This window comes from Oryctolagus cuniculus, chromosome 7, assembly GCF_051225735.1.
Source record: "Oryctolagus cuniculus isolate XC-2025 breed Fujian yellow rabbit chromosome 7, ASM5122573v1, whole genome shotgun sequence".
In the NCBI taxonomy this organism is placed as follows: domain Eukaryota; kingdom Metazoa; phylum Chordata; class Mammalia; order Lagomorpha; family Leporidae; genus Oryctolagus; species Oryctolagus cuniculus.
In genome coordinates this window covers 145,310,996-145,326,577 of record NC_142873.1, presented here as the reverse complement: position 1 = coordinate 145,326,577, position 15,582 = coordinate 145,310,996, and the positions used below count along the sequence as shown (strand labels likewise).

The 15,582-nt window shown below is 53.1% G+C and overlaps 2 long non-coding RNA genes across 6 annotated transcripts in view; one reads left to right on the top strand and one right to left on the bottom strand.

Annotated features, from left to right (window-relative positions):
* Positions 1-12,047, top strand: part of LOC149125777 (uncharacterized) — a 23,941-nt gene extending 11,894 nt beyond the window's left edge. For all 3 annotated transcript variants that reach the window (XR_016211204.1, XR_016211201.1, XR_016211203.1), the window contains one exon: positions 11,910-12,047. This is a non-coding gene — a long non-coding RNA (uncharacterized LOC149125777). The remainder of the gene's footprint in view (positions 1-11,909) is intronic.
* Positions 11,034-15,582, bottom strand: LOC149125776 (uncharacterized). Of its 3 annotated transcripts, none has more exons than XR_016211200.1 (4): positions 15,106-15,582; positions 13,586-13,633; positions 11,860-12,049; positions 11,034-11,409 (listed from the first exon to the last, which is right to left on the bottom strand). It is a non-coding gene; the product is annotated as an uncharacterized LOC149125776 (long non-coding RNA). The 3 variants fall into 3 exon arrangements; XR_016211198.1 differs by having other exon boundaries at positions 15,084-15,524; XR_016211199.1 differs by lacking the exon at positions 15,106-15,582 and adding an exon at positions 14,560-15,065.

Here is a 15,582-nt window from a genome sequence, read left to right as displayed (position 1 = left end):
TTCCACTACAATTTTTATTTGTTCTATTGAGTTCTTCATTTCCAAGATTTCATTTTGATTTCTCGCCTTTTTAAAAAAGATTTATTGGCCGGCGCCATGGCTCACTAGGCTAATCCTCCGCCTTGCGGCGCCGGCACACTGGGTTCTAGTCCCAGTCGGGGCTCCAGATTCTGCCCCGGTTGCCCCTCTTCCAGGCCAGCTCTCTGCTGCTGTGGCCAGGGAGTGCAGTGGAGGATGGCCCAAGTACTTGGGTCCTGCACCCCATGGGAGACCAGGATAAGTACCTGGCTCCTGCCATTGGATCAGCGCAGTGCGCCAGCCGTAGCGTGCTGGCCGCGGCGGCCATTGGAGGGTGAACCAACGGCAAAGGAAGACCTTTCTCTCTGACTCTTTCTCTCACTGTCCACTCTGCCTGTCAAAAAAATAAAAAAAATAAAAAAAAAAATTAAAAAAGATTTATTTATTTGAAAGAGTTACACAGAGAGAGGAGAGGCAGAGAGAGCGGTCTTCAATCCATGTTCACTCCCCAGATAACTGTAATGGCTGGAGCTGCGCCAGTCTGAAGCCAGGAGCCAGGAGCTTCCTCCAGGTCTTCCCACATGGGTGCAGGGGCCCAAGGACTTGGGCCATCTTCTAATGCTTTCCCAGGGCATAGCAGAGAGCTGGATCAGAAGTGGAGCAGCTGGGTCTCGAACCAATGCCCATATGGGATGCTGGCTCTGCAGGCAGCAGCCTTACCCGCTATACCACAGCACAGGCCCCATTTTGATTTCTCTTTAATATCTCAATCTTGTGGGAGAAATTTTCTTTCATGTCATGTATGGATTTCTTTAGTTCATGCATTTGCTTCTGATTACTTCTATGTAATCTTATGATCAATATTTTGAATTCCATTTCTGGCATTTCTTCAATCTCATCATCTTCACAATCCAATATTCCAGCGCCGCGGCTCACTAGGCTAATCCTCCGCCTAACGGTGCCGGCACACCGGTTTCTAGTCCTGGTCAGGGCCCCAGATTCTGTCCCAGTTGCCCCTCTTCCAGGCCAGCTCTCTGCTGTGGCCAGGGAGTGCAGTGGAGGATGGCCCAAGTGCTTGGGCCCTGCACCCCATGGGAGACCAGGATAAGTACCTGGCTCCTGCCATCGGATCAGCGCGGTGCGCCGGCCGCAGCGCGCTGGCCTCAGTGGCCATTGGAGAGTGAACCAACGGCAAAAGGAAGACCTTTCTCTCTGTCTCTCTTTCTCTCACTGTCCACTCTGCTTGTCAAAACAAACAAACAAACAATCCAATATTGAAGTGTTGTCTTCTTTTTGGGGCGTCATGTTATCTTCCTTATTCTTGTTTCTTGAATTGGTGTGTTTGTTCTTCAGCATTTGTGGAGTGATTCCTTGGTTTCTTCTTTGTTTTTTCACTGTGGCAGCTTTTATCTTTGTACTATGCCTCTGTAGATTAGTGAAGTGTCTGCTTTCATTGAATACTTGGAGGTGTGTGGTGGGTGTAGCCAGGGAGCTGGGTTCAGTTCTCCAGGGTGAAGGGCGTGTCTGAGGTGACACACCCAGGTTTGGCATGGTAAATCTGCTCTTTTTTTGTTTTTAATCAGAAGGGAGGTTTATTCTGCTCAGCTGAGCTCCTCCCCTGAAAGGAGACCAGTGCCTGAGCACTAGCCCCTGTGGGTATAACATTCATCTGCTCTGCCCCAAGGACCACACAAAGGATCCATGCAGTCCTCATTGTAAGCTCAGATTCCCAGCAGTGCCCCTCACCAGGTAACCAGGGAGCCCTGAGTGTGTGGAGCCTTCCACAGTGACTGCCCAGAGACCCAGCCACACCGAGCCCTCCCATGCAGCCTCAGTGTTTTCATAGTCCTGGCACACAAGCCTCCCACAGTCATGAGCACCCAGCCCCCTGTCAGTTCTCCCCACCACACTCAGAAGTCTCCACTCGGCTGGTTGCTGGCGCAGCTGTTACATGTGTCCAAAACAGCGCCTGCTCTCTATCAGTCTGTTACACGATGTTGCTGCAGGGTGATTGGGGAGAAAGGTGCCCCCCCTTTTTCTTGTCCCCTCTAGTTTGGCAGGTACACTATCCCCCACGGGGCTCCAAGCCAGGTTCCCTCTAGGCTCTTCCTGCAGCTTTATTGCCAGTGGCTTGGGCTGCTGCAATCCAGTTTCACTCACTCTCCAACACTGGTGCGGAGGCTCTCAGCTGCAGGGTGCCTGAGTTGTGGGCATCCACGCCCTCCACGTAGGTCCGCTGTCTCCCTCCAATTTGAGTGGAGTTTCCTCTGCTGTATTCTCCCTAACTCTTCCCTGAGACTGTACTCTCTCCACTTTTTTAAAACTATCTTCTCCTAGACCAGAACAGTAAGCTCCGCCATCTCAATCCCCATTGCCTTTGCTCTCTTTATTTATTAATTTAATTTTTAATTTTTTAAGATTATTTACTTATTTATTTATTTATTTTTGACAGGCAGAGTGTACAGTGAGAGAGAGAGACAGAGAGAAAGGTCCTCCTTTGCTGCTGGTTCACCCTCCAATGGTCGCCGCGCAGGCGCACTGTGCCGATCAGAAGGCAGGAGCCAGGTGCTTCTCCGGTCTCCCATGGGGTGCAGGGCCCAAGCACCTGGGCCATCCTCCACTGCACTCCCTGGCCACAGCAGAGAGCTGGCCTGGAAGAGGGGCAACCGGGACAGAATCCGGCGCCCCAACCGGGACTAGAACCCAGTGTGCTGGTGCCGCAGGCAGAGGATTAGCCTATTGAGCCGTGGTGCCGGTCAGATTATTTACTTATTTATTTGACAGGCAGAGTTACAGACAGTGAGAGGGAGAGACAGAGAGAAAGGTCTTCCTTCTGTTGGGTCACTCCCCAAATGGCTGCAACAGCCGGCGCTGCACCGATCCGAAGCCAGGAGCCAGGAACTTCTTCCGGGTCTCCCAAGTGGGTGCAGGGGCCCAAGCACTTGGGCCATCTTCCTCTGCTTTCCCAGGCCACAACAGAGAGCTGGATTGGAAGAGGAGCAGCCAGGACTAGAACTGGTGCCCACATGGGATGCCAGCACCTCAGGTGGAGGATTAACCCACTGTGCCACGGCGCCGGCCCCCTTTGCTCTCTCTACTAAAAGTGTTAGTGTGGGGGCCTGCATTGTGGAGCGGCGGGTTAAGCCATTGCCTGTGATGCTGGCATCCCATATCTGAGCCCCAGTCTGAGTCCCAGCTGCTCTGCTTCTGATGCAGCTCCCTGCGAATGCTCCTAGGAAGGCAGCATAAGATGGCCCGAGTGCTTGGGCTCTTAGGCCTCTGCAACCCACATGGGAGACCAGGATGGAGTTCCAGGCTCCTGACTCAGTCTGGCCCAGCCCTGGCTGATGTGGCCATTTGGGGAGAGTGAACTAGCAGATGGAAGACCTCTCTCTGTCTCTGTCTCTATCTTTTTAAAGGTATTTATTTATTTATTTGAGAGGTAGAGTTACACCTCCTTCTCTTTTTTTTTTTATTTATTTTTATTTTTTTGACAGGCAGAGTGGACAGTGAGAGAGAGAGACAGAGAGAAAGGTCTTCCTTTGCCGTTGGTTCACCCTCCAATGGCCGCCACGGCCGGCGCACCGCGCTGATCCGATGGCAGGAGCCAGGAGCCAGGAGCCAGGTGCTTTTCCTGGTCTCCCATGGGGTGCAGGGCCCAAGCACCTGGGCCATCCTCCACTGCACTCCCTGGCCACAGCAGAGAGCTGGCCTGGAAGAGGGGCAACCGGGACAGAACCCGGCGCCCCAACCGGGACTAGAACCCGGTGTGCCGGCGCCGCAAGGCGGAGGATTAGCCTAGTGAGCCGCGGCGCCAGCCACCTCCTTCTCTTTTTAACTACCTTTCAAATAAATGAATATATTTAAAAAATATAAATAAGGAAACCTCAAATAGAATACTTCTAAAAATAAATGAGAAATAAAAATTGTGAAATATATCTAGCATATATGTGTGTATATGCATGCATATAAAATAATACGTATTTCTACATAAAATTACATGTGCCATATAAAAATATCATGAACATCAGACACCCATCTTGCATTTAATGGGACCTCCAGGCCTTTTGAGCACCCTGTACCCCTCTTCTCCCCCCAGAGTCACCCTGAAAAAGATGTGTCCATTTGCTTGTTTGGAGGCTGATTTGTCCATTGGGTTCAGGAGGCATAGGATCTGGAACCCACAAAACTTCTAGGGACCCACAGAAGTACTTCCATTTTTTCAAAATCAGTGGGGGGGCGGGGCGGAGAGAAGAAACAAATTTTTCTTACAGAATTCCAAATCCTACATGTAGCTACTCCCCTGGCCCAGGAGGGGGTGCTGTCTGGGGTTCATGGTGCTCTGTGTCTAGCTGGCAAAAATGTTTACTAGAACAGATTATTGAATTATCAGCTGCTTTTTCTGTACAAGTTGCAATGTTTACTTGGCTTTTCTTCTCTGGCATATTAACATGCTTAATTACAGTGATAGATTTTCTGTTATTGAATCAAGTTTCCTAGAATAAACTCAATTTTGTCATGAAGTATGACCTCTTAACTACATTGCTAGATTCAGTTTGTAAATATTTTACTTAGGACACTTACATCTATGTTCTTTTTTTTTTTTTTTTAAAGATTTTATTTATTTATTTGAGAGGCAAAATTACAGAGAGAGGGAGAGACAGAGAGAGAGGTCTTCCATCAACCAAACTGAAGCCAGGAGCCTGGAGCCTCCTCCAGGTCTCCCACGCAGGTGCAGGGGCCCAAGCACTTGGGGCATCTTCCACTGCTTTCCCAGACCATAGGAAGAGGAGCAGCTGGGACTTGAACCGGCGCCCATATGGGATGCCAGTACTGCAGGCCAAGGGTTTAACCCACTGAACCACAGCGCAGGCCCTCTTTCTTTTTCTTGATCAGTCATGCCACGAGTTTCTAATACAGCTAATTTTATTACTGTATCAGTTAAAATCAGGATGAATTGGAATGTAATCCTTGAACAGCAACTCATGGCCCTACTCTCCCTACAGCAAGGCCCTTGTCCTTAAGGTTCTCACTGTTCTCTGAGTTTCTGACAGCAAAAGCGGGAGAGCAGAGAGAAAGCAGCAAAGATGTGGCCGCTCCTCACGGCTGCTTAGGCTCGGTGCTCGGTCCCCGCTGCTTTGCCTTTTCTCCGATCCCACAGATCCCACAATCATGTTGTCCAGTTAAATACACACTATTGGGAGTGGGCATTCGGCCTCATGTTAAGATGCTCACATCCCATATCAGAGTGCCTGAGTTTAAGTCTTGGCTCTGCTCCAGACCAGCTTCTTGCTAATACGCACCTTGAGAGGCAGCAGGTGATGGCTCAAGTCGATGGATCCCTGCCACTACCCACATGGGAGACTGGATTGAATTCCTGGCTCCTGGCTTTTGCCAGCCCTGGCTTGTTGTAGGCATTTGGAGAGTAAATCAGCAGATGGAGTTATCTGTGTCTGCCTCTTTCTGTCTCTCATATTCATATTCATATATGCATATATATTAAATGAATGAATACATGTTGTCCACATGCTGATAATTTCAAATTCCTGTATGCAGCCCAGTTGCTCCAGGTTCTTGTCTGCACTCGAAAAAGAATTCAAGGTCGGGGCCGGTGCTGTGGCATAGTGGGTTGGGCCTCTGCCTGCTGCGCCAGCATCCCATATGGACACTGATTCGAGTCTGAACCGACTGCTCCTCTTCTGATCCAGCTCTCTGCTTATGGTCTGGGAAAGTAGTGGAAGATGGTCCAAATGCTTGGACCCTTGTACCAGTGTGGGAGACCTGGAGGAGGCTCCTGGCTCCTGGCTTCGGATTGGTCAATGGAAGACCTCTCTCTCTCTCTCTCTCTCTCTAACTCTGCCTCTCAAATAAATAAAATGAAATCTTAAAAAAAAAGAAAAAGAATTCAAGGAAAATACATAGATACAGGTGAGCAAACAAGCAAGATTTATTTAAAGTGAAAGCACACATCAAGGAGGAAGTCAACTTAAGAGAGAATGAGCTGTCCTTGTTTTTTTTTTTTTTTTTTTTTTTTTTTAAGATTTATTTACTTATTTGAAAGGCAGAGTTATAGAGAGGCAGAGGGAGAGAGAGGTCTTCCATCTGCTGGTTTACTCTGCCATGGCCAGAGCTGGGTCTGTCTGAAGCCAGGAGCCAGGTTCTTCTGAGTCTCCCATGCGGGTGCAGGGGCCCAAGGACTTGGGTCATCTTCTACTGCTTTCCCAGGCCATAGCAGAGAGGTGGATCAGAAGTGGATCAGCCGGGACTTGAACTGGTGTCCACATGGGATGCCAGCACAGCAGGTGGCAACTTTCCCCGCTATGCCACAGCGCTGGCTCCATGAGCTGTCCTTTTATACAACCTAGAAGCATAGGGGTTGGTGTCTTGGGAGGGGCTTAACTGAATATTTAATGATGGTGGAGTTGAGGATGGGGCTAAGCCTGCCTATTTCTGTCTCTTTTCTGGAAATCTCAAGTGTTATGGTGTCAGGTGCATGGTTGGAGTGGGAGTGTCAGCCATGGTTCTTTTATATTGTAACATTATAATGACCTGAAGGTCATCACAGGGACACAGACTGCAGCCGTATTGGAGATTTCTACCAGGTGCCACATTGGAAGTTACATGGAAGGGGCAGGGGTGGATTGGCCCATGCTGCAGTGGGAGATGTTAGTGCACAGAATGGGGCTTGAGCAGTGCACGGAGAGGGGTCTGGGTGGTGCACACTACGATGTCATGCTGGCTGCCCCCAGCAGGAGCTGTCACAGCGGTCTACCAGGGCTGCTGTGCACGCCAGGCAGGGCAGCAGGGCCGTGCTGGCAAACCTAGGCTCCTCTCGCTAGTGCCACCTCCCTGCCTGCATCCCAGACACATAAATTCAGCTGCCCACTCGCAATGTCTGCTTGTCTAAAATGGAACTCCCTAGAAAAGAAACTCAACAAATTGCTGGAACTCCAAATGGCACATTTCCGCGGCGTGCTTTCTACTTGCGCCTTATAGTCGATTGCATCTTGGCTCCCTGGAAGCAGAATGCCTGCAGGTCCCGGCGCTCTGTCAGTTGGTGGATCTCAACCAGCATTTTTTTTTTAGACATGGTCAAGTGTTCCGGGGCTCTCCGGCCAGGTGGGCTCATCCGCAGGAACAAGCTCCCTTTGCGGTGCTGCCTCGTGAGTTAGACTTTCTTCTGCAAAATCTGCATTTCCTGTTCCTTCCACCTGGATTGCGCCTCCCTGGGCCTGCCCAGCCTGGCTCCTTTGTGTCTCTCGAGCCCTCTGCGTCCGTGAGCATCTGAAATGGCTGAAGAGAATGCAGAAGGTAGGAAGCTCTAGCTTCAGGTACAGCTGGCACCAGGTGCTCAAGTGATCCTCCTGCTCCCGGCTTGCTCTTTGTTTCTGGGCTCCCCTGCCAGGTGGTCTCAGCCTCGGGCGGGCACTTTGCTTGTGGCAGATGGCAACTCGGCTTTATGATCTGTTTGGTTAACGATTCCCAAGCAAAGAGTTTCTCTTTCCTATCAGGTCCAGGAAATGTCCTAGTTTTGAGTTTCACTGGCCAGGTCAGCGTTACAAGCCCTGGCGGTGGGCTGGCCTCAGCCTCTGCACAGACCATGTGTTGAACGTGTCACAGAGGCAACTCTCCCCAGTGGGAAAGGCTCTGCTAATGAAAGGAGGACCCATGGATGACGGGAAAGCAAAGAGCACAAGGCGCACAGTCACCCTGGACTCCTCGTCCCATGCAGCCCCGTGGCCACACGGCCCTGCTTGCTTCCTTTCTGCACGTGTGTGACACAATCCGAGGTGACTTATGTTGCTGCTACAGCACCTGGCACACAGCAAGCATTAATGAGGGCTCGTGGCAGGAGTGAACTTACTGGAGAGCCAGGCCTTCCTTCTTGCTTTCTTTTTTCAAGATTTACTGATTTATTTGAAAGAGAGAGAGAGAGAGAGAGAGAGAGAGAGAGAGACACTATTATCTATCTGCTGATTCACTTTCCAGATGGCCACAATGACCAGGACTGGGCCAGGTGGAAGCCAGGAGTCAAGAACCTCATCCGGGTCTCCCACGTGGGCATAGGGGTTCAAACACTTGGACCATCTTCCACTGCTTTTCCCAGGCCATTAGCAGGGAGCTGGATTGGAAGTGGAGCAGCCAGGACACGAACCGGTGCCCGCATGGGAGGCAGGCATCACCAGCGGCGGCTTTAGCTGCTGCGCCACAGCGCCGGCCCTGAGAGGCAGGTTTTCTTGATTTTCTTGCCCACTTCCTGCTGAGCAGCAAAGCGACCTGTCTATTGCATCACTCCCAACGGCACGCACAGGTCCTCCGGCAACTTCCCTGTACTCCTCCTTTGTTGCCGGCTCCTTGGCTGCTTCCTCGACATCACCCTGACCTCTACAGGTGGTGGAGCCTCGGGCCACTGTCCTCTGTCCACTTCTCTATCTACACCTTCTCCCAGGGCCCTTTATCCTGTCCCGTGGCGTTACATACCATCTCCACACTGATGACTCACTAATACTGGTTTCCAGAAGCGTCTATACACCTGCAGGCTTCTCATGGCTAAGATTTATTTTCTTCTTTATTTGAAAGGCAGAGAGAGAGAGAGAGAGAGAGAGAGAGAGAGAGAGAGAGTCTTCCATCTACTGATTCATTCCCCAAATGGCCACAAGGGCCAGGGCTGGATCAGACAGGAGCCAGGAGCTCCATCCAGGTCTCTCACATGGATGCAGGGGTCCAAGCACTTGGGCCATCTTCTGCTGCTTTCCCAGGTGCATTAGCAGGGAGCTGGATTGGAAGAGGAGTAGCCACTGCTCAAACTGGTGCCCATATAGGATGCTGGGGCTGCAGACCAGGGCTTTAACACACTGCACCACAGCACCAGCCCCTAAAGCGTAAATTCTTTCTTTACCAGGTTTACCTTTCTCCTGTGTGTGCAGACCTTTTCCAGAAATGTACGTGTCTGTTTTCACTCCTGTATTATTTCTTGGCTGAGCTTTGCCTTCCCACATCAGACATATGACGAAGACAATTTCACAAGTTAGAAACTCAGTTCCCAGTGCGCAGTCACTCCACTGTGCTATCTCAGTGCTGTGTTGGTGCCAGTTGTTTCAGACAGCATTTCCCTCTTTGCAGCTGAGTGATGTGCACACCCTTGCAAGGTATGTGAAGAAACTTCAGAAGTTCTTCAAAAGTGGAATTAAAAGAAGTATATTTTGGAGCAAAAATGTGTGAAATCCACACATATGAAGGATCATCAAAAAGTCCACGGAGGGCTTCAGCTAGCATCCCATGTCACAGTGCTGGCTGCTCTGCCTCTGATCCCGCTTCCTGCTAGTGTGCCTGGGAAGGCAGAAAAAGATGGTCCGAATCCTTGGGCCACCATGTGGGAGACCCAGATGGAGTTCCCAGCTCCTGGCTTCAACCTGGCGCCTGCTACTGTGGCCATTTGGGGAATGAATTGGCAGATGGAAGATCTCTCTTTGTCTCTCCCTCTCTGTCACTCTGCCTTTCAAACAAATAAATATTTTTAAAAGTCCATGAAAATGCGTATTATAAATCAATTACTCGTGGATAATCCACTCTACTGCTTTATCTGCAAACCCAGAACAATGCTCACCCCCAAACTAATCCATTCACAGGTCTCCCCAAACTAATACTCAAACTTGCCCTCTTCCTGCCCTGTGCCACTGTGCCTGGCACAGCGCTCCGTCTGCTGAATCCCAGTTCTTTCCCAGGGGGTCCTCCCATTCCCCTCCTGCGCCCTTTCAGTCCATTCTCTGCACAGTAACAATGCGATCTTTTCAAAAATAGATCAGATCAGGCTGAGCCTGGACCCTAATCTTTCAAAGGCTTCCCCTCACTAACAGTAAAATCTGGGACCCTCGCCCAAGGCTGTCTGCATCTCTGACCTTCCCCCTCCCCACTTCCCTGCTGGTTCATGGGCCCTGAAGGCAGTGGGCTTTCTGTCTCCAGGCCCTTGCACTTGCTGTGTTTCTGCTGGGAAATCTCCTTAATTCCACATGACCAATTCCCGCCCATTTCCTGAACCGTCTCCTCCTAAGGAGAAGCCCTCCCTTTTCTGTCATGTCACACACGCCTTGCTTGTTCGTGATTGCCAGGGAAGCACTCTGGCGGCAGACGGCCTGGGCGTCGTGTCCTTGGCGTGGGTCAGCTGCTCTTTGACTGTGCGGCAACAGCCACTCACCAGCCTGTCCTCCAGTTTCCACATCTGTGAATTGGGTACACAGCACGTCACAGGATCAGTACCAGCACAGAGGAAGCACTATGCAAATAGCTATTGTATAATTCTTTCATGGTGCGCTGCGTAAGATTTGATTGTTTTGATTCCCGAGATGTAAGCTTTGTGGAAACAGGGATTGTACCTCTCTTCTCTCTCCCTCCTCTTTTTTACATTTATTTATTTAAAAGGCAGAGTGACAAAAAAAAATGGGGGGGGGGAGGGAGAGAGAGAGAAAGAGAAAATCTTCTATCCACTGGTTCACTTCCTGAACGGCTGCAACAGCAGGGGCTAGGCCAGGCCAAAGCCAGAAGCCCTGAACTCCAACCAGGTCTCCCATATGGTGCAGGGGCCCAAGTGCTGGAACCATCATCTGCTGCCTCCCAGACACATTAGCAAGGAGCTGGATCAGAAGTGGAGTTGTGGGACTTGAACCAGCACCAGATATGGGATGCCAGGGTTCCAAGTGGCAGCTGAGCCCGTGCCCCACCACGCCCACCTAGGTACCTCTTTTTACGGATGTGCCCCTAACACCTTGTGCAGCGGCTGGTCCCTGGTAGGTGCCTGATGAAGATGTTGAACAAGTGCAGGCAGACACGGTCTCGGCCCTTAGGGCGCTTACCTCGTCCTACTTAGCCTCCAACACCTGATGGCTGCAGAGATGTGAAAACTGAGACCCTAAAGCTGGTGTGATTTGCACAGTGCTTCAAGTGGGAAAGGGTATAATTCCTGCCTGTCAGAAACATGATGAAGCATTAAAAAAAAATAAAAAACACGTGGCACCTGCTACCTTCTTTGTGAACACAAGTCACAGTCTTTTATTCTAGGAATAATAACTAGGACAAAATTTTCATCACAAGGGAAATTAAAAACAAAGAAAATCTGAGCTCTCTGGATGGAGCAGCAGAACAGCAGGCAGCATGGACACCGCAGGTGGCCCCCCCACCCTACCTGGGAGACCTCCATCGCCCCGCCCAAGTAATTTGCCCCTACCCCGGCCTTTCTGTCCCTGCCACATTTAGGAATCCAGAGGCCTTCTTTTACAAACGCAGGAACAGGGGTTCAGAGAGAAGAGACTTGCTCAGGGCCACGCAGTGAATGAAACCCGTGTCTTCTGGCTTCTAGGACAAGATCCCTTTGAGACATAATCAATGGGACAGCTCCTAATAGGAGGGAGAGACAGAGGAGGGAGGAGGCAGAGGCAGCGGCATTGGGTCAGGTGTCCATTGGCCAGTCAGGGCACCGGACCGTGTGCAGGCGAGAGGCAGGGAAGGGCAGGGGAGTCCGCTGGGGAAAGGGGAGCTGCAGGCCGGGCCCTGCTGGGGTTATTTTCAGAGCTGCTATCTTTGTCTGCATCTGCTAAATTATTAAACTGAGATCATATCCTAGAGGGTGCCAGGCCAGGTTGCCAGGAAGAGACTGAAGGGGGGGGCTGGTTCTCATTGCAGAAGCCTGGAATCTTCTAGGCTGGGATGGAAATGGACTCCTCGGGCCTCGCCCCCTGCCTCACCCCACTCCCAGCTGGGGCTCTACTCACTGTCCCCTCCCCAGGGCTCTGTCAGCCATCTGCTTTCCCTGGGGTGGGGGTGGCGCCGGGAAGGGAAGGGACCCACCGATCAGGACTCTGGAATCTGATCTGTCTGTGCTGCCTCTTCTCTCGCAGGGTCCCGGATTCAGACCGCAGGCTCAGGGGCAGAGACCTTGCACCTGTCAGTGTCCTTGTCTGGGACCCGGCTTGCAGTCTCCTTTCTCAGATGAGGACCCGGACGTTCAGTGAAAGGTGCCTTCCTCTGGCTCGCGTGTCTGGGAAAGGACGTCAGACACAAAAGTCTCTCTGGATTCAGGGCTCTTTCCCCTCTCTAGTCTTTAAAAAATATTCTAGTATTTTCTCTGCTTTCCAGCTTTTCTACAACAGGAATGTGTACGTTTTATGTAGATCAGAAAAAGGCAACAGAGCAGCCCCGTGAGCTGCAGTGGCTGGGGTGCAGGCCCCGAGGCACCCAGGGGCTCCCCCAGACTGGGATCAGGCCAGTCCTGCAGGGATAGCAGGGAGGTGCTGGGCTAGGCCTTGGTGGGGGGCGCAGACCAGGTCAGCACGGCTAGGAGGCGGAGTGTCAGCAGCAGGGCCCCTGGAGCGGGCGTGTCTGAAGCAGCTCACAGGGCTCAGGGCCTGCCCAGCACGGCCAAGGGAGCTGGGAGCCAGCGGCGTTCCACAAGCCTCTGGTGACTTTTGCTGCCGCTAGAGGATTGCCCGCTTGCTGTCCTAGTGCAGAGACGGGTGCCCTTGGGTTCAACCTTCCAACTGCCCGGAGGTTTGTCTCAGATGTTGCCAACGACCACACCCTCCAGTGCTGCGGAACGAGGGACACTAGTCCCGGCAGCTCCTGGAGCGAGGGCAAGGACCCCAAGCACACCCTAACTAACCATGGAGGCCGTAACCACTACCCTCAGTGAGTGTAGCATCAATGTGAAAAAGCCAGGCACTGCACCTGAGCCACCGAGGCTAAAGGGACTGGTCTGTCCCCATGTCCCCATACCAGCCTGGTTTTTGTAATCAACATTATTATGAAAAAAGAAAAAGAAACCACAGTAATCCATAGAGCTTAAACATATTTCCCTTGGGACCGGCACTGTGGCGCAGCAGGTTAAAGCCCCAGCCTGCAGTGCCAGCATCCCATATGGGCGCCGGTTCAAGTCCCGGCTGCCCCACTTCCAATCCAGCTTTCTGCTATGGCCTGGGAAGGCAGTGGGAGATGGCCCAAGTCCTGCACCCACGTGAGAGACCCAAAGGAAGCTCCTGGCTCCTGGCCATTGCGGTCATTTGGGGAGTGAATTTGAGGAGTCATTTGAGGACGTGAAGGACTTTGCCACCCACATGGGAGACCTGGATGGAGCTCCTGACTCCTGACTTCGGCATGCCCAGCCCAGTCTGTTGTGGCCATTTGGGGGAGTGAACCAATGGATAGAATCTCTCTCTCTCTCTCTTTTAAATAAATAAATTTTATAAGATGCATCCCTCATTCCAAATGTGTTTGCCAGGGTGGCTACGTACCAGCAGGCAGAGGACTGTGGCCCCTGCCCATTCCTGGGAGTGTGGAGCTCAGCTAAGGAAACCGGCAGATGCCAAACTTGTCTCACCTCTGGGCCTTTGCACACAGTGTCCCTTCCGCCCACCATCTCTACATCCTTCGGGTCTCAGTTGAAATATCACCTCCCACAGGAAACCCTCCCGGTCCATCTGGGCCCAGTGCTGCTCCGCGTTCCCACCACCTCTGCTTCTCTCATCAGGGCAGAAACCTCACCGAACTGCCATCACCTGCTGTGTGCTCCCAGACTCACCCGGGACAGGGGCTTCCAGAGGCCAGCCCAGCAGAGGCAGGAAGCAAACTGTTGAATGAGTGAAATAAAAAATGAATGAGCGGAGAAGGGGACTCCTAGTCACAGTGAGCGCCAGCCTTGTGTTATGTTTCATTCAAACAAATGCTTACTGACTGCCTGATAGGGCCCCGCATTGTCCTTAACACTGGGGCATTCTGGTGGTAGGAGGACCAGGGAGGGGGAGAGACAGGTAATCACTGTTAGTCACACACACACACACACACACACACACACATCTGTGACCTGTGGGAAATGCCACAGAGCAGAGGAGCGGGGGTCGGGGCTGGAGAGCAGCAGGGAGGACAGGGATGATTTGGGGCTGGGCCAGACCCTGTGGGAGCCCTTACTTGGCCACCCACCTGCTGGGTGATGGGGGTGGGGTGGGGGGGAGCCTCTTCCTCTCTCAGCAGGAAAAGGCTGCTGAACACCTCACGCCTTGGGAATGAGGTGAGGATGTGAAGGGCATTCCTGCAGGACACAGGGTTGCGCACCTTTTCCCACCCGAGGGAGAGGTTACTCGCTGTCACCCCGGTGGGCAGTGCGAGGGTTTTTTTAATCAGATCTGACGGGTTCTCTGGACCTGGCTGATGGTGGGGTAGGGGTGAGCCCTGGTCTTGTTCCCCTTGTTTCCTCCCCCAGGAGTTAGGAGCAGTGATCTGCCTGATGCAGGCAAAACACCCACCCACCTCCCCACCTCCCCACCGGGATGGGGTTTGGGACCTCAGCTCAGAGAAAGATTCAGAAGTGGATGAACAGGAGGCAGACATGAAAAGTGAGAGCATCCCTGGGGGCGGGGTGGGGGAGGGGGCCTGGCTCCTCTCCCTGAGCCTCCCTTCCACGGGGGCCTCACCACACCTGTCCGCCCATGACCAGCCCCCCCCCCCCCACGCTGAGCGCCAGCTCCTTCACTGAGTCACTGAGCCCTCTCCCCTCACCGAGCCACCCACGCCGTGAGCCTCCACCACTGGTCACTGGGCGCCTTCCCCCTCACTCCCTCCTCTTTGCTGAGCCCGGCGTCCCCCGCCCCAGCCTCTCTGGAGCCGAGCTGTCTCGCCCACGTGTTCCCTGTCACTCAGTCTAAGGCACCTGAAAGCACTCAGAACCTGGGGGGAGGGATGAGGCTCTGTTCTCATCAAAGGCTCCCGGCTCCCCATGGGCCTCCTGTTGGAGCTGGGGCAGGGGTCTCACCGCCCTCACTCCGCCCCAGGCAGGTAGCAGCCCTGCACAGTCGGTTTGAAAGCTGGTTTTCGCCCTCCGGCACCCACCCCCACGGAGCCTTCGCACGCACAAACAGAAGCAGGGCCAAGGCGTTGGGACCGTGTTTGGAAAAGGTGTGACAGGGTCACCCCTACCCACTCTGCGGGGATGATTAGGGTCCTAGATAAGGAGGCGCAGAGCTAGCTACCCCAGGCACCCGAACCCCCCCGCTGGCAGGGACCCGACGTGGCAGCCAGCCCACCTTGGGCAATGCATCGCCACACCTTCAGGGCTTGCTTTCTCCTCGCGAAAGGTGTGGGGGCATCTGCGGTGCGGCGCACGCAGGCTCCAGAGCGGGAAAGAACTTGGCATGCCCCGGGGGTCCTAGGGCTCCTGGGGGGTGGGTGGCACCGATGTCTGCTGGCGCCGCCGCTCCGCTGTGGCGTCCGTTCTGCCTGCGAAGGGTCTGCCTGGTGCCCCTCCCCCGGAACCCCAGCCACCCCGCCGCGTGTACTCCTCGCCCAGCCGGGTGGATCCTGTGTCCTGGGAGACCACAGAGGACTGATTTGGCCGTGGTGGCAGCGTCAGGTATGGGAAGGGGCGCAGCTCAGGGAGGCAACTTCCTGAGCCTGAATCCCGGCGCTCGCTGTCCCTCAGTGGGGTCTCGGGCAAAAGCGCGGCCCGCGTGCCCCGCGTGGAGGCTGGGTGCGGTGATTTCTAAGCACCGGCACTAGCCGGGTTTGGGGCACGCCCCGCACGCG